Here is a 12,465-nt window from a genome sequence, read left to right as displayed (position 1 = left end):
TATATATATATATATACATAGGGGTACTGTGGGACATACTGTGACACCCTGTAGCTTCTACAAATATACATATATATATTATATATATACATATATATACATAATACACATATGTATTACATATGTAATACACATAATACACATAATACATAATACACATAATACACATATACATAATACACATATATATACATAATATACATATATACAAATATACATATATATATAAACTTATTTTTATTTTTTTCTTTTGAGGGGGAGGTTGCAAGGGCAGAGGATGGATATGAAGGGACAGGGAGATGAGTGGAATTGGAGTGCATGATGTGGAATTCCCAAAGGATTAAAAAAAGTTAAAACCAAGAAAAGAAAACAAAATAAACAGCAGCAGCAGCAGCAGCAGCAGCAACAACAAGAGAATGTGGTCTCAGCTACAAACTTCCTCACTGGGAACCAGCAAGGAAGCTCTGAAGTGCAAATTTTGCCTCCAGTTGACCCCATCTTGAAGCTCATTGTAAGTACTGATTGGTTAAGATCCTCTTGGTGGTGGATGTGGCTTCCTAGCCAAGGAAACTCCCAATTAGAGCAATGCCACTTCTCTTCAAAGGAGACTGACCTAAATTGTCTTCAGCTAGGAGGGGGATAGTAGTGTTGGTAGGAGAGAGCACCTGTGTCCAGCAAGATACTAGCGTCCTGCTTAGATTTCCTGGCTTCCCACAATGAATTCACTCCATTTGGACACACATTCACAATGTGTGGGAAATCTTACAAAAGGAAGGTTGGCAGGCTAGAATGATAAACTCAACTCCTTTCCTGTCGTGATTTGTCCTGATGTCACTTAGAGTGGTCACAACCCCTTTCCTCCTGTCCTTCCCAGAGTCCTCTGGATGTTATAGTGTTTAAGGGATAGTTGATGGGCCCACTTGGGAGCAAACGTCTGCTGGAGACATTTCTGGAGGTCAGGAGGATGATTTAACATAGACCCTGCTTCTTCATGGTTCTGAGTCTCCGATGCTTCCTTGTAGTAAGATGTGCTGGCTTTGATCTGTCCATTCCGTAGTGATACTCGGCTGGGTCAGTTGCATCCCCTCATGCCAAGCACCTTATCCATGTCAGAACCTGACGTGGTAGTGACCCTACCTGCTGCTGCTGAGAGTATGGTGACAATGCCCCTTCGAACTTGTTAGGTATTTGCTTTGCTACTGGTCCATTTTCCTGAGGGTTCCAGAGTGACCAGGCAACAGCTGTGGCTTTAGTGCTGCTTTAACCTTGCCTCTGCTGGAAAGGTACCTACTCTAGAAACTGAGACTTTCTGTTCGCAAGAGCAAGGTAGTGGGATAGAGGAGCAAATATTTCAGTTGGTCACGAGGAGCATCTACAGATAGAGAGTATTTATCACATCACTTTGTTCCTAACCTACTTATTCTAATTATTGAGACACAGCACCATATGATATTACTCAGCACTTGATGAACAATACCTCTAGTCTCTTCAGGGTTTTGCTTCTAAGTGGGCCCATCAACTATACCTTTAAAAACTATTACATCATTGCATGAGGTTTAAAATTTCTGAGTGGTGTGATGTGTCAGAGGCCAGTGAATGCTGTGATTGTTTGCTTGTTCTACTTTGGCACTGCAGTAAGGCTCCCCTGGTTTGAGCCCTCTGAGGTTGGGGCTTAGAGACTCCGTGGGTACCAAAAGCAAACTCATATCTGGAATCTGTGTCTGTGCTTTGACATAATAATAAAATACATACCTGCTTCCTGTTTCTGGTTCCTCACAGACAGTTCACCTAAGTCCTAGGATCCTCAGGGAGGTAAGAGTTTCTTTTATATTCTGATGTCATGGCTGCTGGTTGCTGGTACTTAGATAGCTACAGATGGGTGTTGGTTACCAGAAAACCAAGGGATGATTAGAAGGCTGAAAACTTTGCCCCACAACCTCCAGGAAATAGATGATTATGGGTTTGATTACAGTGGTCAGTGATACAGTTAATGGTGCCAGTGTAATGAAGTCACCATAGAAATCCAATGGGACTGGGTTGAGGTAGTTTCTAGATGGCCGAATAGTAGACATGAATGGAAGTGAACCCCATATTTCTCCAATGTGTCTGTCCTCTCTTGTGCTTGCTCTGCATAGTTAGTAACATCCTTTATAATAAACAGGAGCTTAGCAAAGTATTTCCCTGGGTTTCAAGAGTTGCTCAGCCGAGTCAACCAAACTTGAGGTGTGTTCCTGAGATGTCTTGACATATAGTCAGTTGAAATATAAGTGAGAACCTACTACTTACGGTTTGGATCTGAGATGGGGAGTTGTTGTGGTGAGATAAGCCCTTTACTTATGAGAGTTCACACACACACACACACACACACACACACACACACACACACACATACACACACACACATGCACATCTAGTATCAGAAATTTTGTCACATGATTGTATGGGAGAGTAAAGACAGAATCATTTCTAATTGTGTGGGATGGTCTATCTAGGAAGGAAGGGATCCAATGTAATAAATTTACCACCAAGTGACTGGTTGGTGAGAGGATTGGCTTAATGTTGGTTTCTTGGATGGTAGGCCAAGTATTTTTATAGGACTTAGATGAGTCTTTATGAGAGCTTGTCCTATGGACACACCCCTGCCCCCACAAAAGCTTCCAACTCTGCTGAACTCACTATTCTGTTCACGAGAAGACTATATATCTTAAGCTGACCAAGACAGAGGTGAGTTGATGTCCATTGGTGGAGTATGTCATCTACTTGGTTGTTCTGTGCCTCTCTTCAAGTGTGCTTCACTTGGCAGGCATTCCAAGGTCCTCCTCATGCTTTCTGTCCTCTTCCACGAACTCATTCGCCTACCTCTGAGCTTCTCCTTAGTCTGGGCTCCTGGCCGGGCTGCTGCATGCCTGTGCTCATTCTCGTATTAGGCTTCTTCTCCAAACAAGGTAGGTGACTGGGTGTTCTGCCCACTAGGCAAATCCTGTTTCTATCTTTCTGGTCAATGGATCTGACTGTGGTGCTGCTGCAGCTCACATCTCTGTATCCTCACACTGAGCTGACCCACCTGGGACTCAAGGTTGGGCACCTTCCTTCTCTTTCAGGCGGCCATATGGAAGAGCAGACTCTCTATGAGGTGAGAGAAAGGCACCAGAGGGACAGGGGGAGGTGACATGGGGTTTTAGAGCTCTGGTTGGTAACTGGAGCCTTACTATTTTGAGTAAGCTGCCCCTTTTTGTTATGATTATTGCCGGGCCCACTAGGTTTTATGGCTAGAGTAATGACAGAGAAGGTAGGATTACTTGGGAGGACAAAATTACAGCTGTACAAGAAAAGAAATGGAGATACTACACCAATCTGTAAGATGTTAAGTTAGAGAAAAGAAAACCACTAAATAGAAACTGTTCAAATGGATAACTGAAAAAATTTAATATGTATATATTTGAATATGTAACTGAAGATATGATTAATCAATGAGATCTACAGTGGTAGCCACCAATGTAACTGAAAGCAGAGAGTTATCAAGTGGGTTTATCTGAGAATAGAGGCTAGGAGGTCAGAAAAGGAAGACCCGGTACTTTTTATTCAGGAGCTTTCTGTATCTTTCATTTTTACTTATTGTTCTTTTTCTCTTTTTAGTGTAGATGCAAAGTATGGTAAGAGGAGTGTGTAACAGAGTCCAGATGGAAAGCCTTCGATCTTGTGCTTGGGTCAGCTCTTCCTGAATGGTCCTGCCATGGCATCCAGCAATGATGCCTCATGATGCCTCATTCTTAGCCCTTTCCTCACAGGGGGTATTCACAGGCCTGGGTCTCAGCACAGACACTTCCATTGATTTCTTCCGCTGGGAGAACAAACAGTCATGCATTACCAAATCCTTCAGGTGCAGGGGGAGGTGTGGAAACTTCATCCAGTGTAGTGTATTGGCAGAATGTGGATTCACTCTAACAGTCACTCAAAGAAAAAACACCGTCCTCATGAGGTTATCTGAATTCTTTGTCTGACATCCCCTGCACTGCAGCCTTTGACAGTATTATCCTAAAAGCCTCAGCCTCTTGTAACTACTGCTAGTTTCTATTTCATTTTCTTATTTCTTTTATTTACCTACTTAATGTCTATATCAGTTAAAATTTAAGTTTCAGTTAGAGACTGCAGTTTACCTGACAAATATATGTCCAATGCAAATCTGTACAGATTACTTTAGTTTTCTTTTACCTTCCTTTAGTCATCAGTGAAATAAAAGACCTAAAAAAAAGCCTTGGCAACATTTGTATTAAATGATAAATGCTGAAGTCATTTTTATATTTCTTGTGCCTATATGTTATATATTTCATTAGTGATAGTTAAATACTTCAAACAGTCCATAGTAAATGTGTTCTAGAAAATATACATTTAAAACAGTGAAAGTGGATCAATTTGAAGTTATGTGGGTGGGGGAGCATCCTGATAGAAGCAGGGGGAGGGAGGATGGGATAGGGGGTTTCCGGAGGAGAAACTGGGAAAGGGGATAACATTTGAAATGTAAATAAAGAAAATATCTGATAAAATACAAGAAAAAGCACGACGCTAGGAAGTTTCAAGTAATGTCTTTCTTTAATGTCATCATTCACAATTTAAGCCATATGTGGCTTAAATTGAAAGTATAGACATATATGATTTGACTTTAGGTGTGGCTGAGACTAACAGTAAACAACTTACAATGGCTCACACAGGAAATAATTTTATTTCTTTTTTCATATTAGTATCTAAAGAAAAATGTATGAGGGCTGGGGCACCTTTGTTTCTGACAAGTGGGCTTCTGTTTTGTTTCTCTGCTATGCATTCAGGCTCCCCTCTTAAGACCATCTCATGGGTTGGGACATCATTTCTGCCCCAGCCATCCCATTTACCCTCCATCAGTAGAAGAGAGAGGGAAGCTGGATGGTTATGCTTCCTTCCATTAAGCATGGGGTCCCCAATGGAAGAGTTAGAGAAAGGACTGAAAGAGCTGAAGGAGTTTGCAAACCCACAGGAAGAACAACATTATCAACCAACCAGACCCCCCAGAGCTCCCAGGAACTAAACCACCAACCAAAGAGTACACATGGAGAGGCCCATGGCTCCAGCTGCATATGTAGTAGAGGATAGCCTTGTTGGGCATCAATGGAAGAAGAGTTCCTGTGAAGGCTTGATGCCCCAGTGTAGGGGAATGCCAGGGCAGGAGGTGGGAGTGGGTGGGGGTGGGGGAGCACCCTGATAGAAACAGAGGGAGGGAGGATGGGATAGGGGGTTTCCAGAGGAGAAACTGGGAAAGGAGATAACATTTGAAATGTAAATAAAGAAAATATCTAATAAAATAAAAGAAAAAGCATGCCTCTAGGAAGTTTCAGATAATGTCTTTCTTTACATGTCATCATTCACAATTTAAGCCATATTGGAACACTTCCTTTCGGTGATGACTGGGGTTCAGTGTCTTTATTCTGAATATCATGAACCAATTACAATAGGGGCTTTAGAGACTGTAATAGAAGAAGAAAAAACCAGGCATGGCCATGTACACAAGTAGTCTCAATCCTTTAAAGCTTGTGGAAGAGGATTGCAAGTCTAAGGTCATCCTCGGTTACATGTTGAGAACCTTATAAAATATAACAGACAGATAGACAGACAGACAGACAAGATGGAGAATGGTTACTTTTTGAATTGCAACTAGCAACATTGCCATACTATATATGCTTGTTCATCTTTGCAACTGTTACCTCTATTTTTTTATGCAAAGGATTTTTGGTAGTTTGGAAATTATGTCTACCCTGTGACTTAAAAAAGAAACCCTGCAATGAACATTGAATTTCCCATGTATTCCTCATGGTGTTTCTTTCCTACATTTCCTGGCTTCTGATTTTATTTTATAGTTTCTTTTTACCCTGTAGTTGGTAATATATGCTGCAGATGTAATATCTGTCAAGATATAGTTGAAACATTTTTAGTCTTGGAAATTAACATTGTCTGATATTCTTCTGCATGTTGTCAAGGTTAGGAATGCTAACCAGGACCATTTGCACTGCCCTATGCCAAAGTTTTAATTATAAAAATCACATTCCTACCGCTCTATTACAAACCACAGGGTTGCTATGTTACCTCTACCTCATTCTCTTGTTATTAAAATAAGAATGAAAATAACTTAGCTTAATTGTATTTCTCTACAATTTGTCTTTATTGTAGCAAGTTAACTATGGTTTCTAACTGCATTTCCTAATCATTGAGAAAATTTAAACAGTCTGAAGTAATTATAGCATGCCCAGGCAAGGAGTAATGAATAATGTCTTGGTTGCTGAGAGCAGCATCGACTTTTCATAATGGCAATTTAAAGCAGACAGTCTTTCCCAACTCATGAGACATGATTCCCCCAGGAATGGAGAATGGGGTTTGCAAAAGTCTGCTCACCAGTATGTGGCTCCAATGTGTGTGTAGAGAACCTTATTTACAAAACAGAACAGTGCCCCTCCCTGAAAACATGGGTTATTGAATGAAAATATCAGTGGCAGCATGGGATATCTTTCTGTGCGTTGTCAGGGAAGGCCCAAAGGCTTCCCCCAAACACAAGCCATTGTCATTGTTCTTGGTTGCTCATGATAAGAAGATGGAATAAACCTAATGCTGGGATTTGAGATGAGGGTAGAGCATACAGGAATCAACCCTAACTGATCAGGACACTCGCTCCTTGGTGGGTGTCTTTCATGATTCCAGAAGGTACGATGAAGGCTGCAGGGAAAGTGAAGACACCAAGGATGTCACTCAGCACTAGACCCTACACTACTGACCTGGCTTACAAGATGTGTTTTTGGTGTAGTACAGGCATGACAGTTAAGACAGCAGCCAAATGCTTTCTGATTTGTGAAACCTGTTCTAAGGAGGGGTTTTCATACCTGGTCACACCTATGAACCTGATCAAAGCCCATGGCTGGGGATGTTATAGGTCTTATGGGGAGTCTACTATTGTTGTTTTGATAAGTGGTCATTGTCCTGGTTAGTTGTCAAGTTGACACTAGAGAAGTAGCTAGAGAAGATAACTAGAATAATAAAACAAACACTTAACCCATCATGTTGTCATTAAAACACAAAGGAAAACAATAGTATTTTACTCATTTATAAAATACATATCTGAATTTCTCCAAGAAAAGAAATTAAATTAATTTTTTTATTAACTTTTGTGCTACTTACAGCTAATAGCCTCAGTCACATGGTCACTTGTACACATGTCCAGAAAGGCTAAAGATGGCTAATTACTTTATCTGATAGAATGAATGAATGTTATACATACTGAAGAAGAGATCAGTAATATACAGCACAAGGTATGTGAGGGTTCATGGTAGACCATCAGTACCATTAGTGCTCCCAAACAGTGAAGAAGTTTGGTTATTAAAGATCTGAGAGATTTATGCCTATGTAGAGCATAATATCTTGTACAATAGTTAACTGCAGTCATAAGTTTGTCTCATTCTAAGCCACAGTATACTTTGAGTGTTATGATACACATTTTTCTAAGATACATTAAAATAAGCAAGTAGTTATCTAAAAATATTTGATTGTGTAACTCATAAGTCAAGTTATCTTATCAATACTGCCCATACCAATACTGAGAGAAGGTGTCCAGACACATTTGGCTTTCTGTATGAGAGTAATGATCTCAGAAACTATTAACCAATTTCCATCTGTAGCAGATAGAAATGTGAATTTTTACATGTGAGGAATTTTGATGAGCAGTGTGTATTTTGGGAAAAATAAAAGTCTAGACAGCATTCTTAAACTGATTTATTCTAAATACAACAGCAGACCTTGCATTGACATTTAACAAATCTTGGTGTGTCTGAAATAGTCTGTCATTGGACATCATCTATTTCTAAGCAGATCACTGTGAACCCGTAATTAGGGATCTAGCAGATTTTCTGGACTGATAACAGCCCCTCCGCGGCATGAAAAGCCTTCAAGACTTTCTGCTTGCTCCCTTTTCTCTAGACAGAAAGCAGGGACTTTGGAACTATGGTGAATGTTAGAGATGAGAAGCTTTGAATACTCCTAAGATCTTGTAAGAAACCACTCAATGGCTTTTGTCATTTTTATCAATAAATGATTTTTCCCGTCTGCATGATTTAAACACAGAATCAAAATGTAAAAGCTAGAAGGCATTGGCTTCATAGATTTCCTGTTTGGAAATACTTCAGTTCGGAAAGAACCTTATTATTATTTTTTAAATCAGTGAATGTATATTGAATCTAGTCTGCAAAGTTTCTTTTACTTTGACAGTTTTTGTACCATTAGGATTTGAAGGTCTAAGCTGTTTCCCCTGCCACTTTCCCCAGTGGATGAGAGGAAAGAATGATTAAAGATGCTTATCTTTAATTTACTGGTTTGGGATTTATAACTGTGTTCTTAAATAAATTCAACAGCCATTTTCTGGGGTCACATGTACTGGTACCACTTGGCCTTTGCCCCAGGCATGTGAGAGGCAGTCATTTATATAATATCAACCAAATTGTCATAAGTGATCTATAACGTGCAAGCTGAGGGAGATGATGATTGATTTTTCATGGTGGGCAATTTTACAGAAGCAACGCTTTAACAATACTTGTAAAAACACAGCATTTTCATGATGGAGATTAAGAAGGCATTTTAGGTACAAGCAAGGTGGCATTGTCAGATTCAGATTTATTCTGTGGGCTCAGAGGTAGGTAATGTTAGAATGAGGAAATGTAGAGACTATCTTTGGGTTCTCTTTATAAGGTACTTGAAGTCTATATTAGAGAGTTTGGATAATATTCTATAGAAGGTGATGATCTATGGAATAGTGGAATGGGCATTTAGGTGCTTTTTCTGTTTTTTTTTTTTTGTCTGTTTGTTTTTGTTTTTAGACTACTGTGGTAAGAGAACTGGAGAAATGACTCAGCAGTTAAGGGCACTGGATGTTCTGGTGGAGAGCCTGGGTTTGGTTCTTAGTACCAAGGTAGAAGCTTACAACCATCTGTAACTCAGGTTCCAGAGGATTCAAACCCCACTGCTGGCCTCTAGGGACACCAGGCATGAATGCAGTGTGCTTCCATGCACAAAGGTAAAGTACTCATGCACATAAAAAATTAAGTCTTATAAAAGATGTATGGGAACAATTTGGAAGGGTCATAAAAACTAGTGGGGAGTATTAATAAGCAATAATTAATAGCTAATATTAATTATTATTGATAATCAATACCTAGTAAGTAGTCATGTGGGTGGTCATGATGATGATGATGAGTTGGAGTGTTGATGGATGAAGAGTCATATGCTCGAGGGACAGATTAATTACAGAACCATTAAGCTTAGTTACTGATGGACACGTAAGTATATAATTGTAATTTGGTGTTAGTGAATCTCTGGATTTCCCCATTTTAACATTACCTACCTCTGAACCCACAGAATAAATCTGTATCTTACAATGCCATCATGCTTGTACCTAAAATGCCTTCTTAATCTCCATCATACACATACAGGGAAATATTAGTGAAGGAATTCTCGATAAGAGACATTTAAGGAAAGTAGCTATCAAATTTTGAAAGCAGAACTCTGGGTCTCTCTTTTCCTCATGGGTTGGGGATGGGAGCAGAAGCAGCCAGCAGGGTTCAGATGGTCATCAGTATGACAGAAAGAACTTCTGAGAGTCAGTTTCAGAGAGACAGCTCATTTTAATGTTCCTGGGATAGAATGTATAAGGGCTCTTGGGGTTATGGGTGGGAAGGGCTGATTGGTCATAACACAGTTGTGCATTAATCATCAACATACAGGTTGGAGGAATGAGCAGTGTTTATAGGAAGCTTTGTGCAGGCTTATCTTCCAAATAAGGTAAGGCATATGAGCTTAGAGACACTCTGACTAGGGTTAAGTAGGGAAGAAGAAGCCCCGCTGAGAAAGGGAGTCCTCCATTTTGCACCAAGCTCAGGGAGCTTCCAGAAATGGTGGACTGTGACCTTAACAGCAGGGCCCCCGAACACAGAAGAACCCACATGGGAACCATCTTTCAGTGGTTTTCCTGACTGGGAAAGCTAAGCATGGAGAATCAGGTTTAGCTAGTTACTTGTTGAGCCTCACCAGAGCTGCCTTTTTGAAGCTTTACAGATGGTTTTAATGTATAGCCAGGTTTGAAGTTCACTACAAAAACAATTTGTTATGGTTCAAATATAGTATTCGGAGAAGGGAGATTTGGATGAGGCTGGAGAATAGCCTTGAGATGCTATAGGAAGAGAACCATTATTTTCTAGTCTGAGTGTTATGAAGTAGATTGCTGGGGGGGCTAGAGAGAGAAGGAGAGAGAGAGAGAGAGAGAGAGAGAGAGAGAGAGAGAGAGAGAGAGAGAGAGAGAGAGAGAGAGAGAGAGTACTTTTAGGCAGGCTCATGCCAAGGTGTGCATCTGAGTAGTTATGCCATGCAACAGACTTAGTGTATAAGAGGTTTACTGGGGAGGGGAAGAGGAGCAAGGGACTGGGAAAGGGATAGAGGCAGGCAAGTGGGCAAGTAGACAGATAGATAGATGGGAGCAGAGCCATGAGGGCAGAGAAAAGGGGGTCAGAGAGGGAGAAAGAGGGGTTCCATGCTGGGAATGGGGATGCAAAGGACAGAGGGAGAGCTGGAGTGGCTGACAGGACCTTTTTATTCTCAGCACACACCTGTCACACCTGGCAGTGGCAGCAGGTCATGAGTCAAGTAATTGCTAGGTTCCTAACGACAGGCCAGTGGAGTCACCTGGACACTAACACTGCCTATGTAGTAAATTAGTCTTCCCAATCCTGGCCAGTCTCATTTAGCTGTTCTATGTACCAGACTACAGCAAAAACAGCCCATTCTTTCCATGGCTGTCTGGTGCTCGTCATGATCTGCAACCCCCACACAAAAAAATCCCTGAGGAGGAGAAGGACAGAGTATACATTACCATGCCCAGAGTCTGGCTTTATTTGTGCCTTATGCTTTCTGAGGCTATAGCGCTATTGTAAGGGTCCATGATTCACCAAAGAATGACACCCTGGACTTACTAAGTATGTAGGCACAAAGAGTGTTTTGTTCTGTAGAAGTTCAGCATTCTGGGGTCTCTCCATTTCCAAGATAGAGAGACACCCGAGTGAGCTCGCAGGCTGGATTTAAAGCACATTGGGGAATTCTGGGGTAGGTGACTTCTATGTTAATCTGTTGGGTCCATCTCTATGGACCAGACCAGGGTATCAGGGCTGGAAACTGTTACTAACCATTGTCCTTGCCTCAGACCAGGTGTCAGGGCAGCCTCTGAGAGCAGGACAGTTTCTGACTAGCTGCCTGAGGCCTGTTTTTTTTTTTTTTTTCCCAAGTATCTGATTTGCCTGGGCATAGGCCTAGTCTCTTAAGCTGCCAATCTGAAGCCTGTCATGGAGTCAGCCTAGCCTCTCACTCTATAGAACACTGACCCAATGTTCTGCTGTGCACTGAGAGCCATGTCAGATGAGAGCTTAGTAGGTGGGGTATGGTGGTATAGTACCTCGGTGGGAGAGTAGAGTGTGAAGCAGATCCAATTGTTTCTTGTCTACTACTTCATAAGTAACTCCTAATAAATTCATTTCACTCATAAAGACGGGCTTTCGTAAGCCATTCTTTGAGTTGCCGGTGCTATTCCAGATTGGAGGCAAATGTTAATTATGTCTTCCCAGTAGAGTCAGCCAACATTATTATTATTATTATTATTATTATTATTATTATTATTATTGTTATTCAAAGTGAAAGGAAGCTATTAAAAAAAAGTGTGACAACAGATGTAACAGGATTGTCTCTGGGAAACAGATGCTTGATCATTTTACCATAGGAGAAAGAATATGGTTTTCCTTTATAAGAGCAGCAAGTGCTCTATTGAGTGATCTCAGGGTGGGAGGACATTTAACAGCCAAGGCAAGAGAGAAAACGGAAATAATTTGTATTCATTAATTGTGTTTACTCAAAAGAAGAACAGACTGCTCTAATATTTGTGTCAATACATGGTTTTATAATGGAGCAAGACAGTAGCTAAAGTTAGGGCCCTTCTGGGTTAGGGATGGGGCCTCAGTGCTAGAACCACATCTGGTCCAGACCCACTCAGGCCCTTACATGCTGTCATGGTCTCAAAGTTCTTCTGTATGTTGGTTGGTCTTGTGTGTTTAGTAGTCCTTGTTTTCTTGGTGTTCTGCATCTTTTCTGGCTCTTACAATCTTTCTGAGTCCTGTTCTACAGGACCCTGTGAGCCCTAAGGGGAGAATTTGATGGAGACATTCCATTAGGACTGAATATTCCACAGTCTCTCACTCCCCCTCTCACTCACATTTTACAGGTCTGGGTCTCTGCATTATTGCTATTTACTGCAGGAGGAAGCTTCTCTTATAATGGCTGAACAAGACACTGATCTATGAATATGATAATGGAGGAGATGAAGCCCCCATTGGACATCTCTCATCATTATATGAGGCCTCCAGT

This window comes from Mastomys coucha, unplaced genomic scaffold (genome assembly GCF_008632895.1).
Source record: "Mastomys coucha isolate ucsf_1 unplaced genomic scaffold, UCSF_Mcou_1 pScaffold6, whole genome shotgun sequence".
In the NCBI taxonomy this organism is placed as follows: Eukaryota; Metazoa; Chordata; class Mammalia; order Rodentia; family Muridae; genus Mastomys; species Mastomys coucha.
Note: the sequence above shows the minus strand (reverse complement) of the source record.